Here is a 26,312-nt window from a genome sequence, read left to right on the forward strand (position 1 = left end):
TAGCTACATTACCCTACCAGGGTTATCCTACTAGCTACATAACCCTACCATGTATATCCTACTAGCTACATTACCCTACCAGGTACATTCTACTAGCCATATTACCCTACCAGGTATATCTTACTAGCTACATTACCCTACCAGGTATATCCTACTAGCTACATTACCCTACCAGGGTTATCCTACTAGCTACATTACCCTACCAGGTATATCCTACTAGTTACATTGCCCTACCATGTATATCCTACTAGCTGCATTACCCTACCAGGTATATCATTCTAGATACATTACCCTACCAGGTATATCCTACTAACTACATAACCCTACCAGGTATATCATACTAGATACATTACCCTACCAGGTATATCCTACTAGCTACATAACCCTAACAGGTCAATTTTACTCACCACATTACTGTACCATGTATATTCTACTATCTACATTACCCCACCAGGTATATTGTACTGGGTACATTACCCCATAAGGACTATCCTACTAGCTACAGGACCCTACAAGGTATAATCTGCTCACTAAATTACCCTACCATGTCTATCCTACTAGCTACAGGACCCTACCAGGTATATCCTACTAGCTGCAGGACCCTACAAGGTATAATCTGCTCACTAAATTACCCTACCATGTCTAGACTACTTGGTATATCACCCTTCCAGGTATATCTTACTCGGTTCCACTCTCTCCTCCCCTCCTCATGTCTCTCTCCTCCCCTCCTCATATCTCTCTCCTCCCCTCCTCATGTCTCTCTCCTCCCCTCCTCATATCTCTCTCCTCCCCTCCTCATGTCTCTCTCCTCCCCTCCTCATATCTCTCTCCTCCCCTCCTCATATCTCTCTCCTCCCCTCCTCATGTCTCTCTCCTCCCCTCCTCATATCTCTCTCCTCCCCTCCTCATGTCTCTCTCCTCCCCTCCTCATATCTCTCTCCTCCCCTCCTCATATCTCTCTCCTCCCCTCCTAATGTCTCTCCCCTCCCCTCCTCATGTCTCTCTCCTCCCCTCCTCATATCTCTCTCCTCCCCTCCTCATGTCTCTCTCCTCCCCTCTTCATGTCTCTCTCCTCCACACACACACACGCACACACACACACGCACACACACACACACACACACACACACACACACACACACACACACACACACACACACACACACACACACACACACACACGGGTCAGCCAGAAATTCTGTATACAGTAATTATTGTATACAATGGGATATGCAGTGATATATATCCCCTGGACAGAATGTCATGAAGCTTCTAGAACACGGTGTGTTCCGTTCTGTGTGTCGTTATGTCCTGGCCTAGTTCTTATATGGCCCCCGAGTCAAAGGCTGATTCACCACATTTTACACTGTGTAATAACAAGGTGATGGGATTGGAGAGGTGGGGAGCTATGTCTGTTTGTGTGTATGTTTGTGTGTGTGTATGTGTGTGTGTGTGTGTGTGTGTGTGTGTGTGTGTGTGTGTGTGTGTGTGTGTGTGTGTGTGTGTGTGTGTGTGTTTGTGTTTGTGTTGGTGGTTAGTGTGTTGGAGGTTAATGTGTTGGAGGTTAGCGTGTGTCTGAGTTTCTCTAGGTGTGTTTTTGTTTTTGTGTGTGTGTGTGTGTGTGTTTGTGTGTTGGAGGTTATTGTATTGTAGGAAAGTATTTGTGTTTGTGTCTGTCTCTCTCTGTGTGTGTGTGTGTGTGGGGGGGGGGGGGGGGGGGGGGTGGGTAGGCATCTTATAACCTTTTATAAATTCACCATAATTTTCAGAATATACAATACCAGTCAAAAGTTTGGGCATACCTTCTCAATCAAGCGTTTTTCTGTATTATTACAATTTATAACATATTTTACATTTTAGATTCTGCCTTGTTGACAGCTTTGCACACTCTTGGCATTCTCTAAACCAGCAACACCTGGAATGCTTTTCCAACAGTCTTGAAGGAGTTCCCACATATGCTGAGCACTTGTTCACTGCTTTTTCGTCACTCTGCAGTCCAACTCTTACCAAACCATCTCAATTGGGTTGAGGCCGGGTGGTTGTGGAGGCCAGGTCATCTGATGCAGCACTCCATCACTCTCCTTCTTGGACTGTTGAAAAACAAATGATAGTCCCACTTAGTCCAACCAGATGGATCACTGCAGAATGTTTTGGAGCCATGCTGGTTAAGTGTGCCTTGAAATCAAAATAAATCACTGACAGTGTCAACAGCTAAGCACCCCCACACCATCAAACCTCCTCCTCCATGCTTCACGGTGGGAGCCACACACGTGGAGATTATCAGTTCACCACCTTTGCGTCTCACAAAGACATGGCGGTCGAAACCAAAAATCTCTATTTTACACTCATCAAGTCATAATGTCCATTTGCTCGTGTGTCTTGGCCCAAGCAAGTCTCTTCTTATTATTGGTGTCCTTTAGTACTGGTTTCTTTGCAGCAATTCGACCATGAAGACCTGAGTCACACAGTCTCCTCTGAACATTTTATGTTGAGATGTGTCTGTTACTTGAACTCTTTGATTCATTTATTTAGAGGCTGGTAACTCTAATGAACTTATCCTCTGCAGCAGAGGTAACTCTGGGTCTTCTTTTCCTGTGGCGGTCCTCATGAGAGCCAGTTTCATCACAGCCCCTGATGGTTTTTGCAACTGAACTTGAAGAAACTTTCAAAGTTCTTTACATTTTCTAGATTGACTGACCTTCATGTCTTAAAGTGATGATGGACTGTCAATACTCTTTGGTTATTTGAGTAGTTCTTAACATAATATGGACTTGGTCTATTTCCAAATAGGGATATCTTCTGTATACCACCCGTACCTTGTCACAACACAACTGATTGGCTCAAACACATTAAGAAGGAAAGAAATGCCACAAATTAACGTTTAACACGGCACACATGTTAATTGAAATGCATTCCAGATAACTACCTCATAAAGCTGGTTGAGAGAATGCCAAGAATGTGCAAAACTGTCATCAAGGTAAAGGGTGGCTTTGAAGAATTACTTGGAAAAATCTCAAATATAACATGTATATTATACAGTGGGGCAAAAAAGTATTTTGTCAGCCACCAATTGTGCAAGTTCTCCCACTTAAAAAGATGAGAGAGGCCTGTAATTTTCATCATATGTACACTATGACAGACAAAATGAGAAAAAAAAGAATTTATTGGCAAATTATGGTGGAAAATAAGTATTTGGTCAATAACAAAAGTTTATCTCAATACTTTGTTATATACCCTTTGTTGGCAATGACAGAGGTCAAACATTTTCTGTAAGTCTTTACAAGGTTTTTACACACTGTAGCTGGTATTTTGGCCCAACAAGCGTTCTGAGCAGGCACAATCCGCCCTGGCTGGATGCCCAATCTCGCATGGCACTTGAGAGGGGCTGGCATATAGCACTCCAGGCTCTGAGCGCGCACTGGAGACACCGTGCGCTTCACCGCATAACATGGTGCCTGACCAGTAACACGCCTCTCAGCTTTAGCTGCCTCCAGTTCTTCTTTGGGGCGGCGACATTCCCAATATCTCCTCCGAGGTCCAGGAGTCCTGAACCCTCTGCTCCTCGTTACCACGCTGCTTGGTCCGCTTGTGGTGGGTAGTTCTCCAACGGTATTCGTCGTCTGAAGAAGAGAAATCATCGGACCAAAGCGCAGAGAGAATAGCCAAAACAGTCCTGAAAGGTGCAAAACACTAAACAGAAATGAACTACCCACAAAAACCATGTGGGAAAAAGCTACCTAAGTATTGTTCCCAATCAGAGACAACGATAGACAGCTGTCCCTGATTGAGAACCACACCCCCGGCCAAAACAAAGAAATACAAAAACATAGAAAAAAGAACATAGAATGCCCACCCAAATCACACCCTGACCAAACCAAAATAGAGACATAAAAAGCTCTAACGTCAGGGCGTGACAGTGATATGACATGCTATTCTATAAAATCCTTTCTCTGTAATTAATGTTACCTGATTGAGCTAATCATGTAAATGTAATTAACTAGAAAGTCGGGGCACCACAAAATAATATTTAAGGAGCACTTAAGGGAGAAGCGATGTCTTTATCGAAAATACAGTATCTTATGCATTCTAAATTACCGCCCATTTGGAAAAGGAAAATGCAATAAATATTTACTCTGCGCTGCGCTTCGGTAGGTTGGTGATAGATGGAAGGCCGTGTTGCCCAACTGAGTCATTTGTCCTTTGAAGAATGTCTCTGGTGGTAAATTGGAGACGTGGTAGTAACGTCGTTGTAACGGTTTTCTAGGTGAGAAGGAGAGTCGGACCAAAATGCAGCATGTAGATTGCGATCCATGTTTTAATGAACAAACGTAAAACACGAATCAATGCAAACACTACAAAAATAAAGAACGTGATGAACGTAACGAAAACCTAAAACAGCCTATCTGGTGAAAAACACATAGACAGGAACAATCACCCACCAACACACAGTGAACCCCAGGCTACCTAAATATGGTTCCCAATCAGAGACAATGACGAACACCTGCCTCTGACTGAGAACCATATCAGGCTGAACATAGAAATAGACAAACAAGACATGAAACATAGAATGCCCACTCAGATCACACCCTGACCAATCAAAACATAGAAAATACAAAGTAAACTATGGTCAGGGCGTGACAGTACCCCCCCCCCAAGGTGCGGACTCCGGCCGCAAAACCTGAACCTATAGGGGAGGGTCTGGGTGGGCATCTGTCCGCGGTGGCGGCTCTGGCGCTGGACGTGGACCCCACTCCATGACAGTTTTAATCCCCCTCCTAAACGTCCCTAAATAGGTTACCCACCACAATGATAACATGGGACAGAGGGACAGCTCGGGACAGAGGTAACTCGGGACAGATGGGTAGCTCAGCCCTGAGAGGAAGCTCAGCACTGAGAAGAAGCTCAGCACTGAGAAGAAGCTCAGGCAGGTGGTTAGATCCGGCAGATCCTGGCTGGCTGGCGGTTCTGGAAGATCCTGGCTGACTGGCGGATCCGGAAGATCCTGGCTGACTGGCGGATCTGGGAGAATCTGGACGACTGGCAGATCTGGGAGAATCTGGCCGACTGGCAGATCTGGGAGAATCTGGCCGACTGGCAGATCTGGGAGAATCTGGCCGACTGGCAGATCTGGAAGAGTCTGGTCGACTGGCAGATCTGGAAGAGTCTGGTCGACTGGCAGATCTGGAAGAGTCTGGACGACTGGCAGATCTGGAAGAGTCTGGACGACTGGCAGATCTGGAAGAGTCTGGACGACTGGCAGATCTGGAAGAGTCTGGACGACTGGCAGATCTGGAAGAGTCTGGACGACTGGCAGATCTGGAAGAGTCTGGTCGACTGGCAGATCTGGAAGAGTCTGGTCGACTGGCAGATCTGGAAGAGTCTGGTCGACTGGCAGATCTGGAAGAGTCTGGACGACTGGCAGATCTGGAAGAGTCTGGACGACTGGCAGATCTGGAAGAGACTGGTCGACACAGACTGGCTGCTCCATGCTGACTGACAGCTCTGGCTGCTCCATGCTGACTGGCAGCTCTGGCTGCTCCATGCTGACTGGCTGCTCCATGCTGACTGGCAGCTCTGGCCGCTCCATGCTGACTGGCTGCTCTGGCTGCTCCATGCTGACTGGCTGCTCCATGCTGACTGGCTGCTCCATGCTGACTGGCGGCCCTGGCTGCTCCATGCTGACTGGCGGCCCTGGCTGCTCCATGCTGACTGGCGGCCCTGGCTGCTCCATGCTGACTGGCGACCCTGGCTGCTCCATGCTAACTGGCAACTCTGGCGGCTCCTTGCAGACTGGCAGCTCTGGCGGCTCCTTGCAGACTGGCAGCTTTGGCGGCATCCTGCAGACTGGCAGCTCTGGCGGCTCCTTGCAGACTGGCAGCTCCATGCAGACTGGCAGCTCTATGCAGACTGGCAGCTCCTTGCAGACTGGCAGCTCCTTGCTAACTGGCAGCTCTATGCTAACTGGCAGCTCTATGCTAACTGGCAGCTCTATGCTAACTGGCAGCTCTATGCTAACTGGCAGCTCTATGCTAACTGGCAGCTCTATGCTAACTGGCAGTTCTGAACAGGCGGGAGACTCCGGCAGCGCTGTAGAGAAGGCAGGCTCTAACAGCGCTAAACAGGCGGGAGACTCCGACAGCGCTGAAGAGAAGGGAGGCTCTGGCAGCGCTGGACAGGCGAGGCGCACTGTAGGCCTGATGCGTGGTGCTGGCACTGGTGGTACTGGGCCGAGGACACGCACAGGAAGCCTGGTGCGGGGAGCTGCTACCGGAGGGCTGGGGTGTGGAGGTGGTACTGGAAAAACCGGACCGTGCAGGTGCACTGGAGCTCTTGAGCACCGAGCCTGCCCAACCTTACCTGGTTGAATGCTCACGGTCGCCCTGCCAGTGCGGCGAGGTGGAATAGCCCGCACTGGACTATGCAGGCGAACCGGAGACACCGAGCGCAAGGCTGGTGCCATGTAAGCCGGCCCAAGGAGACGCACTGGGGACCAGCTGCGTAGAGCCGGCTTCATGGCATTAGGCTCGACGCTCAATCTAGCCCGGCCGACACGCGGAGCTGGAATATACCGCACCGGGCTATGCACCCGCACTGGAGACACCGTGCGCACCACTGCATAACACGGTGCCTGTCCGGTCTCTCTAGCCCCCCGGTAAGCACAGGGAGTCTGCCCAGGTCTCCTACCTGGCGTAGCCATACTCCCTGTTAGCCCCCCCCCCAAGAAATTTTTGGGGTTGCCTCTCAGGCTTCCATCCGCGTCGCCGTGCTGCCTTCTCATACCAGCGCCTCTCTGCTTTCACCGCCTCCATTCTACGGTAACCTTCCTCGCACTGCTCCAGCGAATCCCAGGCGGGCTCCGGCACTCTCCCTGGGTCGGCCGCCCACCTGTCGATCTCCTCCCAAGTAGTATACTCCATACTGTACTCCTCCTTGGGCTGTTCCTGTTGTTTCTTCTCCCGCTGCACCTTAGTGCGGCTACACTCCCCTGGTTTAGCCCAGGGTCCTCTCCCGTCGAGGATTTCCTCCCATGTCCAGAAATCCTTATTGCGCTTCTCCTCGCGCTGCTCCTGCCTGTTGACACGCTGCTTGGTCCTTTTGTGTTGGGTGATTCTGTAACGGTTTTCTAGGTGAGAAGGAGAGTCGGACCAAAATGCAGCATGTAGATTGCGATCCATGTTTTAATGAACAAACGTAAAACACGAATCAATGCAAACACTACAAAAATAAAGAACGTGATGAACGTAACGAAAACCTAAAACAGCCTATCTGGTGAAAAACACATAGACAGGAACAATCACCCACCAACACACAGTGAACCCCAGGCTACCTAAATATGGTTCCCAATCAGAGACAATGACGAACACCTGCCTCTGACTGAGAACCATATCAGGCTGAACATAGAAATAGACAAACAAGACATGAAACATAGAATGCCCACTCAGATCACACCCTGACCAATCAAAACATAGAAAATACAAAGTAAACTATGGTCAGGGCGTGACAGTCGTTGTGTGGTAGACGGGATACTCTGTCTGTTCTTTCCTAGCCCACGTTTGCAGCTGCTGTTGCTAACTCAACGGCCAGGAGGTATCACTTCTGTAGTGAATAAGAGTTCAAAGTTCATACCATTCTCAACCAAAGCTCACGCTGAGGTTGGCATAGTTCTGTAGTTGACATGTTAGTCCTTTTAACATATGGACCGTCGTCCTATCGTCCTAGCAACAGGAGGTTACATTGTCCTCAAGGCTTTATATAGTGGAGCAAAAAGGGTGTGTTTGAAAAGTTTTATAACCCATGACTCTTCACAGGGGCGGGCCACTGATTGAGCAGAGCCCTAACCTTATGAAAACCCAAATCTCTCATTTGGAAGCTAAAATTACGTTTCATCTTTTGACCAATAATTTTATATTCAAACATTTAAATTGAACAGACTTTGCAGACTTGCAGACTTTCCACTGATGTGGAGACTTTCAACTGACATCCTGTTCATTAAGTACCACCACATATGTTCCATTGGTCGGATTACCAGAATATAGTTCATTTTCTCCCCTACCTTCTTATGTTCCCAGAATCTCTATGTTAACCAAGGGGTTTTCAAATGTCACATCAGTAGGGTAGAGAGAGGAAAAAGGGGGAGAGGTATTTATGACTATCATAAACCGACCCCCAGGCCAACGTCATGACATAGAACATAGTAAATATAAATGTATTAAACCCTTGAATGAGTCGGTGTGTCCAAACCTTTGACTAGTACTGTATGTATGATAATGTCATTTTTGCAATATCTAACATGTTACAATATCTTAGTCCCTCTATGTGTTCCTGTCCCACCCTCCACTTCTCCCTGCTGTCTCCCTCTCTACCCCACCCTCCACTTCTCCATGCTGTCTCCCTCTCTACCCCCACCCTCCACTTCTCCCTGCTGTCTCCCTCTCTACCCCCACCCTCCACTTCTCCCTGCTGTCTTCCTCTACCCCCACCCTCCACTTCTCCCTGCTGTCTCCCTCTACCCCCACCCTCCACTTCTCCCTGCTGTCTCCCTCTCTACCCCCACCCTCCACTACTCCCTGCTGTCTCCCTCTATACCCCCACCCTCCACTACTCCCTGCTGTCTCCCTCTCTACCCCCACCCTCCACTTCTCCCTGCTGTCTCCCTCTCTACCCCCACCCTCCACTTCTCCCTGCTGTTTTCCTCTACCCCCACACTCCACTTCTCCCTGCTGTCTCCCTCTACCCCCACCCTCCACTTCTCCCTGCTGTCTCCCTCTCTACCCCCACCCTCCACTTCTCCCTGCTGTCTCCCTCTACCCCCACCCTCCACTTCTCCCTGCTGTCTCCCTCTCTACCCCCACCCTCCACTTCTCCCTGCTGTCTCCCTCTCTACCCCCACCCTCCACTTCTCCCTGCTGTCTCCCTCTCTACCCCCACCCTCCACTTATCCCTGCTGTCTCCCTCTCTACCCCCACCCTCCACTTCTCCCTGCTGTCTTCCTCTACCCCCACCCTCCACTACTCCCTGCTGTCTCCCTCTCTACCCCCACCCTCCACTTCTCCCTGCTGTCTCCCTCTACCCCCACCCTCCACTTCTCCCTGCTGTCTCCCTCTCTACCCCCACCCTCCACTTCTCCCTGCTGTCTTCCTCTACCCCCACCCTCCACTTCTCCCTGCTGTCTCCCTCTACCCCCACCCTCCACTACTCCCTGCTGTCTCCCTCTCTACCCCACCCTCCACTTCTCCCTGCTGTCTCCCTCTCTACCCTCACCCTCCACTTCTCCCTGCTGTCTCCCTCTCTACCCCCACCCTCCACTTCTCCCTGCTGTGTCCCTCTCTACTCCCACCCTCCACTTCTCCCTGCTGTCCCTCTCTACCCCACCCTCCACTTCTCCCTGCTGTCTCCCTCTCTACCCCCACCCTCCACTACTCCCTGCTGTCTCCCTCTATACCCCCACCCTCCACGTCTCCCTGCTGTCTCCCGCTCTACCCCCACCCTCCACGTCTCCCTGCTGTCTCCCTCTCTACCCCCACCCTCCACGTCTCCCTGCTGTCTCCCGCTCTACCCCCACCCTCCACGTCTCCCTGCTGTCTCCCTCTCTACCCCCACCCTCCACGTCTCCCTGCTGTCTCCCGCTCTACCCCCACCCTCCACGTCTCCCTGCTGTCTCCCTCTCTACCCCCACCCTCCACTACTCCCTGCTGTCTCCCTCTATACCCCCACCCTCCACGTCTCCCTGCTGTCTCCCGCTCTACCCCCACCCTCCACGTCTCCCTGCTGTCTCCCGCTCTACCCCCACCCTCCACGTCTCCCTGCTGTCTCCCTCTCTACCCCCACCCTCCACGTCTCCCTGCTGTCTCCCTCTATACCCCCACCCTCCACTACTCCCTGCTGTCTCCCTCTCTACCCCCACCCTCCACTTATCCCTGCTGTCTCCCTCTCTACCCTCACCCTCCACTACTCCCTGCTGTCTTCCTCTACCCTCACCCTCCACTACTCCCTGCTGTCTCCCTGTCTACCCCCACCCTCCACTTCTCCCTGCTGTCTTCCTCTACCCCCACCCTCCACTTCTCCCTGCTGTCTCCCTCTCTACCCCCACCTTCCACTTCTCCCTGCTGTCTCCCTCCACCCCCACCCTCCACCTCTCCCTATGGGCTCCCTGCTGTCTCCCTCTCTACCCCCACCCTCCACCTCTCCCTACGGGCTCCCTGCTGTCTCCCTCTCTACCCCCACCCTCCACCTCTCCCTACGGGCTCCCTGCTGTCTCCCTCTCTACCCCCACCCTCCACCTCTCCCTACGGGCTCCCTGCTGTCTCCCTCTCTACTCCCACCTTCCACCTCTCCCTACGGGCTCCCTGCTGTCTCCCTCTCTACCCCACCCTCCACCTCTCCCTACGGGCTCCCTGCTGTCTCCCTCTCTACCCCCACCTTCCACCTCTCCCTACGGGCTCCCTGCTGTCTCCCTCTCTACCCCCACCCTCCACCTCTCCCTGCTGTCTCCCTCTCTACCCCACCTTCCACTTCTCCCTGCTGTCCCTCTCTACCCCCACCCTCCACCTCTCCCTACGTGCTCCCTCAGTGGTTCCATTTTTTTGTGACCAACTTTTGATTTAGTTTGTCATTTGTATTTTTAGAGAAGGGTTACAACTACAACTTTTTTGTTGTTGAATAAATGCATATAAAGATACCCCCTGCCTCAGTCCACATCCTCCCTCCCCACCCAGTTTAGCATGTTTCTAACAAAACATGTAAAGCCCAACTCCAAAAGCCACCTATGAATATGTAACAGTGTCAAGCACTGATACCAATGTGATTTAAACATACTGGAATATTCTGCGTGGAAGCTCCAGTTATTCTACTTTTACATCAAATGCTACACATATGTACAGTTGAAGTCGGAAGTTTACGTACACCTTAGCCAAATACATTTAAACTCAGTTTTTCACAATTCCTGATATTTATTAATCCTCGTAAAAATGTCCTGTCTGTTAGGATCACCACTTTATTTTAATAAGAATGTGAAATGTCAGAATAATACTGGAGAGAATGATTGTCTTCAGCTTGTATTTCTTTCATCACATTCCCAGTGGGTCAGAAGTTTACATACACTCAATTAGTATTTGGTAGCATTGCCTTTAAATTGTTTAACTAGGGTCAAAAATTTCAGGAAGCATTCCACAAGCTTCCCACAATAAGTTGGGTGAATTTTAGTCCTCCTGACAGAGCTGGTGTAACTGAGTCAGGTTTGTAGTCCTCCTTGCTCGCACACACCCTTCAGTTCAGCCCACACATTTTCTATAGGGTTGAGGTCAGTGCTTTGTGACAGCCACTCCAATACCTTATATTTGTTGTCCTTAAGCAATTTTGCCACAACTTTGGAAGTATGCTTGGGGTCATAGTTCATTTGGAAGACCCATTTGCGACCAAGGTTTAACTTCCTGACTGATGTCTTGAGATGTTGCTTCAATATATCGACATCATTTTCCTACCTCAATATGCCATCTATTTTGTTAAGTGCACCAGTCCCTCCTGCAGCAAAGCACTCCCACAACATGATGCTGCCACCAACGTGCTTCACGGTTGGGATGGTGTTCTTCGGCTTGTCCTCCAAACATAACGATGGTCATAACGAAGGTCATTATGGCCAAACAGTTCTATTTCTGTTTCATCAGACCAGAGGACATTTCCCCCAAAAGTACGATCTTTGTCCCCATGTGCAGTTGTAAACTGTAGTCTGGCTTTTTTATAGCGGTTTTGGAGCAGTGGCTTCTTCCTTGCTGAGCGGCCTTTCAGGTTATGTCGATATAGGACTGCTTTTACTCTGGATATAGATACTTTTGTACCGGTTTCCTCCAGCATCTTCACAAGGTCCTTTGCTGTTGTTCTGGGATTGATTTGCACTTTTCACACCAAAGTATATTAATCTCTAGTAGACAGAACTCCTTCCTGAGCGGTATGACGGCTACCTGGTCCCATGGTGTTGATACTTCTGTACCACTGTTTGTACAGATGAATGTGGCACCTTCAGGCATTTGGAAATTGCTCGCAAGGATGAACCAGACTTGTGGAGGTCTAACATTTTTATTGTTGTGTCAGAATTCAAAAAGGCTTTAATTTCATTTCAAAAAGGCTTTACGGCGAAAGCAGACCATGCGATTATCTGAGGACAGTGCCCCGCATACAAAACCATGAAAAACATATTTCAACCAGGCAGGTGCGACACGAAAGTCCGAAATAGCGATATAAAAAATGCCTTACCTTTGATGATTTTCTTCTGTTGGCACTCCAAAAGGTCCCAGTTACTTCACAAATGGTCCCTTTGTTCGATAATGTCCTTCTTTATATCAGTTTAGCTGGCGCGCTTCAGTCAATAATCCACCCAGTTTCCCTCCATCAAAATACATTCAAAATGAATCCCAAACGTTACTAATACATTTTTCCAAACAAGTCAAACAACGTTTATAATCAAACCTTAGGTACCCTAATACGTAAATAAATGATACAATTTAAAACGGGGAATCGTTACTGTCTTTACCAAAGAACGCGCTCTCATTCACAAACTTGGAAACACTACAGCCAAAATGGTAGCCACCTAGAAAAAATACAATTTCTGGCTCATTTTTCCAGAAACCAACCGGAAACTCTTTCTAAAGACATCTAGTGGAAGTCCTTGGAACTGCAATCTGGAAGGACCTTGTGACAGCCATTGTCAAAAGTGACAGCAGTTGAAAATAGTGGTAGCCTGAAAATCTTTTTTTTTTGGATGGTTTTTCCTCAGGGTTTCGCCATCTCAGTTCTGTTATACTAATATGACATTATTTTAACAGTTTTAGAAACTTTAGAGTGTTTTCAATCCAAATCGACCAATTATATGCATATCCTAGCTTCTGGGCCTGAGTAACAGGCAATTTACTTTGGGCACACTTTTCATCCGTAGGTGAAAATACTGCTCCCTAGCCAAGAGAGGCTAACTTAACTTACATAAATTGCAATGAAAATTGGTGGTCAGCCAGCTAGAAGGGTGTCTTTAGTCACAAAACGTACCGTTATTTTCCAGTCCATTTAAATGTTGCGCTCGAGGTGATTTAATCCTCTAACCTCTAGAGAGTGTCCTACGTTAGGGGGTGTCCTACGTTAGGGGGTGTCCTACGTTAGGGGGTGTCCTACTTTAGGGGTGTCCTACGTTAGGGGGTGTCTTACTTTAGGGGGTGTCCTACTTTAGGGGGTGTCCTACGTTAGGGGGTGTCCGATGTTAGGGGGTGTCCTTCTTTAGGGGGTGTCCTACTTTAGGGGGTGTCCTACGTTAGGGGGTGTCCTACGTTAGGGGGTGTCCTACGTTAGGGGGTGTCCCATGTTGAGGGAATATTAGCTAAACTCTTAAATGTTGAGTAAGTAAGAATTTTGCACCAAAATGGACCTGCATGTCTATTATAAGGAAGTAGCTTATGATTTGTGAATGTCATGATTTGTGAATGTCATGTAGTTATATTGGTATAGTTTTCTCTCTATTAACTGCAATCTGACATTTTCAAAGCCGATCTAGCTGTCACGCTAGCTGTTCGTCTAAACAGATTCACAAATCAACACAATGTGTTGCTCAATGCAGGCACGTGTTGCTAGGCAACCTCCATGCAGTTCCCTTGGCAGGCCTGCTCATGAGGTTGCCACGTCCAAATTGGGCTACTTTGAAAATTATGTAATGGGTAAAAATGTATTGGTCACGGGATGACATTTTTTTTTGGGGGGGGGGGTGACTATTGGCATTTCTCATCAAAAAATTAACAGAAAAAGAACATCTATTAATTTCACTGTGACCTGCTGAATATCAGGCGGTGAGGCAGGCTGTTGCTGAGTGAGTGAGTGAGTGAGTGAGTGAGTGAGTGAGTGAGTGAGTGAGAGAGTGAGTGAGTGAGTGAGAGAGTGAGTGAGTGAGTGAGTGAAGAGTGAGTGAGTGAGTGAGTGAGTGAGAGAGTGAGTGAGTGAGTGAGAGAGTGAGAGAGTGAGAGAGTGAGAGAGTGAGAGAGTGAGTGAGTGAGTGAGTGAGTGAGTGAAGAGTGAGTGAGTGAGTGAGAGAGGTGAAGGGAGGGAGTGATGTGTGTGTGTGTATGTGTGTGTGTGTGTGTGTGTGTGTATGTGTGTGTGTGTGTGTGTATGTGTGTGTGTGTGTGTGTGTGTATGTGTGTGTGTGTGTGTGTGTGTATGTGTGTGTGTGTGTGTGTGTGTGTGTGTGTGTGTGTGTGTGTGTGTGTGTGTGTGTGTGTGTGTGTGTGTGTGTGTGATGAGCACTGTCATTGGTGTTGAGAGCATTGCAGCAGGCAGCTGAGTCACGTGAAAGAGAGCAGAGCAGCACAGGTGGTGTCCTGACCACCCCCAGTCATACCAATCATTACTAGAGACACAGCAAGGGAGAGAAACTGAAAAATAATCATCCAATAGTTTCAGAAAGACGAAGAGAGGATCAAATGATGTGCTTTCTCTCTGGGTAGGCTATATATCCAGGGCTCTAAAACAAGGGCATGATGGGGATGGTACAACATTGTCTGGGACACTTCTGGGACAATATATCCAACAACCAATGAGGTTATTGCAACAGATCAGATAGTTTGTCTCCACATCATTAGCACAGTGACGAGCACACAGCAGTAGGCTACGCACAAATGTTTATAAATGCAAAACTGTCTTTGATAGATTTATCATAGTGTGGCTAGACAAAGAAAGCAACATGAACTTCAAAAACACGATGGAATTTGCAGCTGTAATGAATCTGCTCGCTTCTGACATGACTTCTGGATCTTTAAATCTGCCACGGTGTTACAAACACGTCTTATTCCTAGCATGAAAAGATGTTTGGAACCTAATAAATATACACCCCCCCCCCTCCCTCTTGCCTCAATTTGTCAGGCCGTGGAATCTACAAGGGGTTGAAAGGCGTTCCACAGGGAAGCTGGCCCATGTTGACTCCAATGCTTCCCAGAGTTGTTGGCTGGATGTCCTTTGGGTGGTGGACCATTCTTGATACACACAGGAAACTGTTGAGGGTGAAAAACACAGCAGCGTTGCAGTTCTTGACACACTCAAACCATTGCGCCTGGCACCTACTACCATGCCCCATTAAAATGCACTTAAATATCTTATCTTACCCATTCACCCTCTGAATGGCACATATACACAATCCATGCCTCATTTGTCTCAAGGCTTAAAAATCATTCTTTAACCTGTCTCCTCCCCTTCATCTACACTGATTGAAGTGGATTTAACAAGTGACATCAATGAGGGATCATAGCTTTCACCTGGTTTCACCTGGTCAGTCCATGTCATGGAAAGATCATACTTCACATTAATTCAGTCATCATTTCATGAATTGAGGGAAACATCTGTGAGGATTAGCATACTGGCCTACTTGATGTGATCCATATCCGTCCTCCACAGTGGCAGAATCAGTCACGCTCCTCACAGCTCCATGACATACATCCTGTTTACCTCCCTGGATAGGGCTATCTCTCAAGATATGGGTACCTCTCAAGATATGGGTACCTTTCAAGATATGGGTACCTCCCAAGATATGGGTACCTCCCAAGATATGGGTACCTCCCTAGATATCAATACCTCTCAAGATATGGGTATCTCCCAAGATATGGGTACCTCCCTAGATATCAATACCTCTCAAGATATGGATATCTCCCTACATATGTCTATCTCAAGATATGGGTACCTCTCAAGATATGGGTACCTCTCAAGATATTTGGTACCTCGTTAGATATGGGTACCTCCCTAGATGTCGGAACATCCCTATATGTGGGTACCTCTCAAGATATGGGTACCTCCCTAGATATGGGTCCCTCCCTAGATATGGGTACCTCTCAAGATATGGGTACCTCCCTAGATGTGGGTACCTCCCTAGATGTGGGTGCATCCCTAGATATGGGTACCTCCCTAGATGTGGGTACCTCCCTGGATGTGGGTGCATTCCTAGATGTCGGAACATCCCTAGATGTGGGTACATGCCTAGATATGGGTACCTCTAAAGATATGGGTACCTCCCTAGATATGGGTACCTCTCTAGATATGGGTTATTTGTCTGTCCCCATAAAATAAACATTTTTGGTTCTAGTTAGAACCCTTTTTGGTTCCAGTTAGAACCCTTTTTGGTTCCAGTTAGAACCCTTTTTGGTTCCAGTTAGAACCCTTTTTGGTTCCAGTTAGAACCCTTTTTGGTTCCAGTTAGAACCCTTTTTGGTTCCAGTTAGAACCCTTTTTGGTTCCAGTTAGAACCCTTTTTGGTTCCAGATAAAACTATTTTTGGTCCATGTAGGACTCTCTGTGGAAAGGGTTCTACAGTGAACTAATAAGGGTTCCACCTGAAACTACAGGGGTTTTAACTGGATCAAAAAAGAGTTATTCAAAAGGTTATTTTTGTCTAAGAGTGTATTACATGGATCGCTTATGAGTGGAGATGCGGTGGAATCTTTTGACAGGCATGTCATGTTGCTTGTTAAATGATTTGTGGTTGGTGTGCATGTACGCGCGTGTGTGTGTGTGTTGATTGAAAGGCCTGTGTGGGTTGGATAGTTGCCATTCATGTGGTCCAGATCATTCTTAACACGTTGTTGTATGGATTTGTCCATACATCCGCTTGTGCCTGTGTGTGTGTGTGTGTGTGTGTGTGTGTGTGTGTGTGTGTGTGTGTGTGTGTGTGTGTGTGTGTGTGTGTGTGCACAATGCATTAGTGTGTTTGTGTGTGTGTGATTGACAGCTAGACGTATGACTAGGTGCTACTTAGCATTCCCACAACATAGAAAACGTGGGTGAGCGACACCCCCTTACTAATTCCAAACCCCCTCCACTCCAACATTGTGTGTGTGTCTGTGTGTGTTGGTGTCACACAGATAATATATTGTGATGCTTTGGCAGAGATTTGATATTCACACTGTGAAACAAATGTTTTCTCTGGACATACGGGATGGAGGGATTGAGTGGAGGAGAGGAAAGGAGAGGAGAGGAGAGGAGGGATTGAGTGTAGGAGAGGGAGGGAGGAAGGGATGGAGGGATTGAGTGGAGAGGAGAGGGAGGGAGGGATGGAGGGATGGATGGAGGAGATTTAGGGACGACCGGAGAGATAGTAAAGAGGAGACGGGATGGATGAGTGTAGTGGAGACAGAACAATGGGAGGGAGGGATGGATGAGAGTAGTGGAGGGAGGGATGGATGAGTGTAGTGGAGACAAAATGGTGGGATGGAGGGATGGATGAGAGTAGTGGAGGGAGGGATGGATGAGAGTAGTGGAGACAGAACGGTGGGATGGAGGGATGGATGAGAGTAGTGGAGGGAGGGATGGATGAGAGTAGTGGAGAATGAACGGTGGGATGGAGGGATGGATGAGAGTAGTGGAAACAAGATGGTGGGATGGAGGGATGGATGAGAGTAGTGGAGACAGAACAATGGGAGGGAGGGATGGATGAGAGTAGTGGAGACAAGACGGTGGGATGGAGGGATGGATGAGAGTAGTGGAGGGAGGGATGGATGAGAGTAGTGGAGACAGAACAATGGGAGGGAGGGATGGATGAGAGTAGTGGAGACAGAACAATGGGAGGGAGGGATGGATGAGAGTAGTGGAGGGAGGGAGGGATGGATGAGAGTAGTGGAGACAGAACGGTGGGATGGAGGGATGGATGAGAGTAGTGGAGACAGAACAATGGGAGGGAGGGATGGATGAGAGTAGTGGAGACAGAACAATGGGAGGGAGGGATGGATGAGAGTAGTGGAGAATGAACGGTGGGATAGAGGGATGGATGAGAGTAGTGGAGACAGAACAATGGGAGGGAGGGATGGATGAGAGTAGTGGAGACAGAACAATGGGAGGGAGGGATGGATGAGAGTAGTGGAGACAGAACAATGGGAGGGAGGGATGGATGAGAGTAGTGGAGACAGAACAATGGGAAGGAGGGATGGATGAGAGTAGTGGAGACAGAACGGTGGGATGGAGGGATGGATGAGAGTAGTGGAGAATGAACGGTGGGATAGAGGGATGAATGAGAGTAGTGGAGACAGAACAATGGGAGGGAGGGATGGATGAGAGTAGTGGAGACAGAACAATGGGAGGGAGGGATGGATGAGAGTAGTGGAGACAGAACAATGGGAGGGAGGGATGGATGAGAGTAGTGGAGACAGAACAATGGGAGGGAGGGATGGATGAGAGTAGTGGAGACAGAACAATGGGAGGGAGGGATGGATGAGAGTAGTGGAGACAGAACAATGGGAGAGAGGGATGGATGAGAGTAGTGGAGACAGAACAATGGGAGGGAGGGATGGATGAGAGTAGTGGAGACAGAACGGTGGGATGGAGGGATGGATGAGAGTAGTGGAGACAGAACAATGGGAGGGAGGGATGGATGAGAGTAGTGGAGGGAGGGATGGATGAGAGTAGTGGAGACAGAACAATGGGAGGGAGGGATGGAGGAGAGTAGTGGAGACAGAACAATGGGAGGGGGGGATGGATGAGAGTAGTGGAGGGAGGGATGGATGGATGAGAGTAGTGGAGACAGAACAATGGGAGGGAGGGATGGATGAGAGGAGATTGAAAGGGACAGAGGATAGACGAGAAATGGCTTGTCTTCCACTGTCACTCGCCAGTCCCAGGGGACACCACTTCAGTGCAGATCTCGTCAAATGACAAAGACACACACACACACACACACACACACACACACACACACACACACACACACACACACACACACACACACACACACACACACACACACACACACACACACACACACACACACACACACACACACACACACAATTGTACAGCAGAGGTCCTAACCAGCAGCAAGGCTTTCAGCAGAATGTCCGTATCGATGACAACTTCCTGTGAGATGTCCTGTCAGAATACTTGGCAGCGGGGTTCCACGTTGACATATTTGAGCAGCAGTCCCATGCTGGGTGAGAATTGTTTCTGACAAATGTTTCCCAGCTAGTTTGTCTTCTTTCTATTTCCTTCTGTTGCCTGCTACAATACCATCCAATCAACAGGCTGTGTGACAAACAGAGAGAAAGAGATGGAGGAGGAGAGGAACTGTTTGGCAGTAACACTCTCTAGAAGCTTCCTCTCCCATTCCCCTTCACGAGAAGATGGAGAGACTGTTTATCCATTTCTCCACTAGAGAGAGAGAGAGCGAGAGAGTGTTTATCCTTCTCTCTGCGAGGAGCTAAACGGCTCAGTAAAGCTCAAGTTGTGCCTTAGAGAGACATTTCAGGCCTGCTGCATCCTCACTTATCCTATTCACACACATGCATACACTGACCCTGACTGTTACTAAACTAGAGACTGACCCTGACTCTTACTAAACTAGAGACTGACCCTGACTCTTACTAAACTAGAGACTGACCCTGACTCCTGCTAAACTAGAGACCGACCCTGACTCTTACTAAACTAGAGACAGACCCTGACTCTTACTAAACAAGAGACTGACCCTGACTCCTGCTAAACTAGAGACCGACCCTGACTCTTACTAAACTAGAGACAGTCCCTGACTCTTACTAAACTAGAGACTGACCCTGACTCTTACTAAACTAGAGACTGACCCTGACTCTTACCAAACTAGAGACTGACCCTGAGTCTTACTAAACTAGAGACTTACCCTGACTCTTACTAAACTAGAGACTGCCCAAAACACTAAATAAACTAGAGACTGCCTCGAAAACTTAGTAAACTAGAGACTGCCTCGAAAACTTAGTAAACTAGAGACTGCCTCGAAAACTTAATAAACTAGAGACTGCCCGAACACTTAATAAACTAGAGACTGACCCTGACTCTTACTAAACTAGAGACTGACCCTGACTCTTACTAAACTAGAGACTGACCCTGACTCTTACTAAACTAGAGACTGACCCTGACTGTTACTTAACTAGAGACTGACCCTGACTCCTACTAAACTAGAGACTGACCCTGACTCTTACCAAACTAGAGACAGACAATGACTCTTACAAAACTAGAGACTGACCCTGACTCTTACTAAACTAGAGACTGCTCCGAACACTTACCAAACTAGAGACTGACCCTGACTCTTACTAAACTAGAGACTGACCCTGACTCTTACCAAACTAGAGACTGACCCTGACTCTTTCTAAACTAGAGATTGACCCTGACTGTTACTAAACTAGAGACTTACCCTGACTCTTACTAAACTAGAGACTTACCCTGACTCTTACTAAACTAGAAACTGACCCTGACTCTTCCTAAACTAGAGACTTACCCTGACTCCTGCTAAACTAGAGACTGCCCCAAACTCTTACTAAACTAGAGACTGGCCCTGACTCTTACTTAACTAGAGACTGACCCTGACTCTTACTAAACTAGAGACTGACCCTGACTCTTACCAAACTAGAGACTGACCCTGACTCTTACCAAACTAGAGACTGACCCTGACTCTTACTAAACTAGAGACTGGCCCTGACTCTTACTTAACTAGAGACTGACCCTGACTCTTACTAAACTAGAGACTGACCCTAACTGTTACTAGAGACTGGTCCTGACTCTTACTAAAATACAGACTGACTGTTACTAAACTACAGACTTCCCCTACACTTACTTAACTAGAGACTGCCCTACTCTTACTAAAGAGACTGACCCTGACTCTTACTAAACTACAGACTGACTCTTACTTAACTAGAGAATGCCCCTACTCTTACTTAACTAGATACTGCCCATACACTTACTTAACTAGAGACTGCCCATACACTTACTTAACTAGAGACTGCCCATACACTTACTTAAATAGATACTGCCCATACACTTACTTAACTAGATACTGCCCATACACTTACTTAACTAGAGACTGCCCATACACTTACTTAACTAGATACTGCCCATACACTTACTTAACTAGATACTGCCCATACACTTACTTAACTAGATACTGCCAATACACTTACTTAACTAGAGACTGCCCATACACTTACTTAACTAGATACTGCCCATACACTTACTTAACTAGATACTGCCCATACACTTACTTAACTAGAGACTGCCCATACACTTACTTAACTAGATACTGCCCATACACTTACTTAACTAGATACTGCCCATACACTTACTTAACTAGAGACTGCCCCTACTCTTACTAAAGAGACTGACCCTGACTCTTACTAAACTACAGACTGACTCTTATTTAACTAGAGACTGCCCCTACTCTTACTAAAGAGACTGACCCTGACTCTTACTAAACTACAGACTGACTCTTACTTAACTAGAGACTGCCCCTACTCTTACTAAAGAGACTGACCCTGACTCTTACTAAACTACAGACTGACTCTTACTTAACTAGAGACTGCCCCTACTCTTACTAAAGAGACTGACCCTGACTCTTACTAAACTACAGACTGACTCTTACTTAACTAGAGACTGCCCCTACTCTTACTAAAGAGACTGACCCTGACTCTTACTAAACTACAGACTGACTCTTACTTAACTAGAGACTGCCCCTACTCTTACTAAAGAGACTGACCCTGACTCTTACTAAACTACAGACTGACTCTTACTTAACTAGAGACTGCCCCTACTCTTACTTAACTAGAGACTGCCCCTACTCTTACTAAATAGACTGACCCTGACTCTTACTAAACTACAGACTGACTCTTACTTAACTAGAGACTGCCCCTACTCTTACTAAAGAGACTGACCCTGACTCTTACTAAACTACAGACTGACTCTTACTTAACTAGAGACTGCCCCTACTCTTACTTAACTAGAGACTGCCCCTACTCTTACTAAAGAGACTGACCCTGACTCTTACTTAACTAGAGACTGCCCCTACTCTTACTTAACTAGAGACTGCCCCTACTCTTACTAAATAGACTGACCCTGACTCTTACTAAACTACAGACTGACTCTTACTTAACTAGAGACTGCCCCTACTCTTACTAAAGAGACTGACCCTGACTCTTACTAAACTACAGACTGACTCTTACTTAACTAGAGACTGCCCCTACTCTTACTTAACTAGAGACTGCCCCTACTCTTACTAAAGAGACTGACCCTGACTCTTACTTAACTAGAGACTGCCCCTACTCTTACTTAACTAGAGACTGCCCCTACTCTTACTAAAGAGACTGCCCCTACTCTTACTTAACTAGAGATTGCCCCTACTCTTACTTAACTAGAGACTGCCCCTACACTTACTAAACTAGAGACTGACCCTGACTCTTACTAAACTAGAGACTGACCCTGACTGTTACTTAACTAGAGACTGACCCTGACTCCTACTAAACTAGAGACTGACCCTGACTCTTACCAAACTAGAGACAGACAATGACTCTTACAAAACTAGAGACTGACCCTGACTCTTACTAAACTAGAGACTGCTCCGAACACTTACCAAACTAGAGACTGACCCTGACTCTTACTAAACTAGAGACTGACCCTGACTCTTACCAAACTAGAGACTGACCCTGACTCTTTCTAAACTAGAGATTGACCCTGACTGTTACTAAACTAGAGACTTACCCTGACTCTTACTAAACTAGAGACTTACCCTGACTCTTACTAAACTAGAAACTGACCCTGACTCTTCCTAAACTAGAGACTTACCCTGACTCCTGCTAAACTAGAGACTGCCCCAAACTCTTACTAAACTAGAGACTGGCCCTGACTCTTACTTAACTAGAGACTGACCCTGACTCTTACTAAACTAGAGACTGACCCTGACTCTTACCAAACTAGAGACTGACCCTGACTCTTACCAAACTAGAGACTGACCCTGACTCTTACTAAACTAGAGACTGGCCCTGACTCTTACTTAACTAGAGACTGACCCTGACTCTTACTAAACTAGAGACTGACCCTAACTGTTACTAGAGACTGGTCCTGACTCTTACTAAAATACAGACTGACTGTTACTAAACTACAGACTTCCCCTACACTTACTTAACTAGAGACTGCCCTACTCTTACTAAAGAGACTGACCCTGACTCTTACTAAACTACAGACTGACTCTTACTTAACTAGAGAATGCCCCTACTCTTACTTAACTAGATACTGCCCATACACTTACTTAACTAGAGACTGCCCATACACTTACTTAACTAGATACTGCCCATACACTTACTTAACTAGAGACTGCCCATACACTTACTTAAATAGATACTGCCCATACACTTACTTAACTAGATACTGCCCATACACTTACTTAACTAGAGACTGCCCATACACTTACTTAACTAGATACTGCCCATACACTTACTTAACTAGATACTGCCCATACACTTACTTAACTAGATACTGCCAATACACTTACTTAACTAGAGACTGCCCATACACTTACTTAACTAGATACTGCCCATACACTTACTTAACTAGAGACTGCCCATACACTTACTTAACTAGATACTGCCCATACACTTACTTAACTAGATACTGCCCATACACTTACTTAACTAGAGACTGCCCCTACTCTTACTAAAGAGACTGACCCTGACTCTTACTAAACTACAGACTGACTCTTATTTAACTAGAGACTGCCCCTACTCTTACTTAACTAGATACTGCCCATACACTTACTTAACTAGAGGCTGCCCCTACTCTTACTAAAGAGACTGACCCTGACTCTTACTAAACTACAGACTGACTCTTACTTAACTAGAGACTGCCCCTACTCTTACTAAAGAGACTGACCCTGACTCTTACTAAACTACAGACTGACTCTTACTTAACTAGAGACTGCCCCTACTCTTACTAAAGAGACTGACCCTGACTCTTACTAAACTACAGACTGACTCTTACTTAACTAGAGACTGCCCCTACTCTTACTAAAGAGACTGACCCTGACTCTTACTAAACTACAGACTGACTCTTACTTAACTAGAGACTGCCCCTACTCTTACTAAAGAGACTGACCCTGACTCTTACTAAACTACAGACTGACTCTTACTTAACTAGAGACTGCCCCTACTCTTACTAAAGAGACTGACCCTGACTCTTACTAAACTACAGACTGACTCTTACTTAACTAGAGACTGCCCCTACTCTTACTTAACTAGAGACTGCCCCTACTCTTACTAAATAGACTGACCCTGACTCTTACTAAACTACAGACTGACTCTTACTTAACTAGAGACTGCCCCTACTCTTACTAAAGAGACTGACCCTGACTCTTACTAAACTACAGACTGACTCTTACTTAACTAGAGACTGCCCCTACTCTTACTTAACTAGAGACTGCCCCTACTCTTACTAAAGAGACTGACCCTGACTCTTACTTAACTAGAGACTGCCCCTACTCTTACTTAACTAGAGACTGCCCCTACTCTTACTAAATAGACTGACCCTGACTCTTACTAAACTACAGACTGACTCTTACTTAACTAGAGACTGCCCCTACTCTTACTAAAGAGACTGACCCTGACTCTTACTAAACTACAGACTGACTCTTACTTAACTAGAGACTGCCCCTACTCTTACTTAACTAGAGACTGCCCCTACTCTTACTAAAGAGACTGACCCTGACTCTTACTTAACTAGAGACTGCCCCTACTCTTACTTAACTAGAGACTGCCCCTACTCTTACTAAAGAGACTGCCCCTACTCTTACTTAACTAGAGATTGCCCCTACTCTTACTTAACTAGAGACTGCCCCTACACTTACTAAAGAGACTGCCCCTACTCTTACTTAACTAGAGACTGCCCCTACTCTTACTTAACTAGAGACTGCCCCTACACTTACTAAAGAGACTGCCCCTACTCTTACTTAACTAGAGACTGCCCCTACTCTTACTTAACTAGAGACTGCCCCTACACTTACTAAAGAGACTGCCCCTACTCTTACTTAACTAGAGACTGCCCCTACTCTTACTTAACTAGAGACTGCCCATACACTTACTAAAGAGACTGCCCCTACTCTTACTTAACTAGAGACTGCCCCTACTCTTACTTAACTAGAGACTGCCCCTACTCTTACTAAAGAGACTGCCCCTACTCTTACTTAACTAGAGACTGCCCCTACTCTTACTAAAGAGACTGCCCCTACTCTTACTTAACTAGAGACTGCCCCTACACTAAAGAGACTGCCAGTTTCTTTGTATTATTTATAAGAATTGTATTACTTCATACTGCTTACTAATTAGTGCCTTCTAATCATGTGCGCTGTGTGTTGTTTATAGCGATTACCTTTCACTTAATTCCTTACATTTTCACATGTGAAATTGAATTGAATCACATTAACTATTTTCTGCTTGCTTGTATGGTGTGCTGTGATTCCACAGATTGGCGTGGACTAAAATCACATTGCCTATCACCTCCACCTTCCCCAAAACTAATTGCTAAACACTCCCCAGAACTAGAGTATTAAGGAGCTGGGACTTCCGGACCGGTGACCTCACAACCGACCAAATTCCACCTGGTTGTTGCTGCTCCTCTCCTGTGTTCACCTGCTGCTCTCTATAGCACGACTAAAGGAACGGCTGATTTCCAGCGTGTGACTCCAGTACATGCTGTCATTGTATGCTTTGTGTCCCAGTGACAACAGACACGGGAGACACGCCGGACACACCTGCGAGAGGCTACGCACAACGTTGCCACGCTGCCCGGGCCGGTGCAGAGCAAGGGAAAGCCAGTGACCAGCAATCGACTGCGGGACCAGCCATCAGCTAACGACACCCTGGTCAGGAGGAAGAGCTCAACCCTGCTATGGTAGAGACGAAGGAACATTGGCCATCACTCTATGAGTGAATCAGCTGTTTTGGCCATCACTCTGTGAGTGAATTAGCTGTTTTGGCCATCACTCTGTGAGTGAATCAGCTGCTGTTAGTTTGACCTGATACTCATAGCCTACAGCCCTAAATCCTAGTCCTTTAAATGTTCTAATCAGGCTGGAATGATACTAGGCCGTATCATTGCTGTAAAAGCTGAATTTATAATAAAGAACCTTTGATTGTACTTTTGCTTGTCTTCGGTTGGTTGCAGTGGGGCCTCAGAACATTTGACATGGCCTAACTTTGAAATGTGTCCCAAATGGCACCTTATCCTCTACATAGTGCACTACTTTTGACCAGAGCCCTATGGGCATCCCTATGGGCCCTGGTTACAGTAGTGCACCATGTATAGATTAGGGTCCCATTTGGGACTCAGGCCTAAGAATTATTTACATATATTATATTTTCACCCACTCTCCATTGTGACACGTTGTTGTTCTGTGTAACAAATCTAGTGACAGAGCTCTATGTACGAGTAGAGCAAAACAAGTTGAGAGAGACTGCTACTGTGTTCAAATAATATGAATTTAACATTTAATATAATGTAATTTGTGATTTAATGAAGAATAATAA

This window comes from Oncorhynchus mykiss, chromosome 19, assembly GCF_013265735.2.
Source record: "Oncorhynchus mykiss isolate Arlee chromosome 19, USDA_OmykA_1.1, whole genome shotgun sequence".
NCBI lineage: Eukaryota > Metazoa > Chordata > Actinopteri > Salmoniformes > Salmonidae > Oncorhynchus > Oncorhynchus mykiss.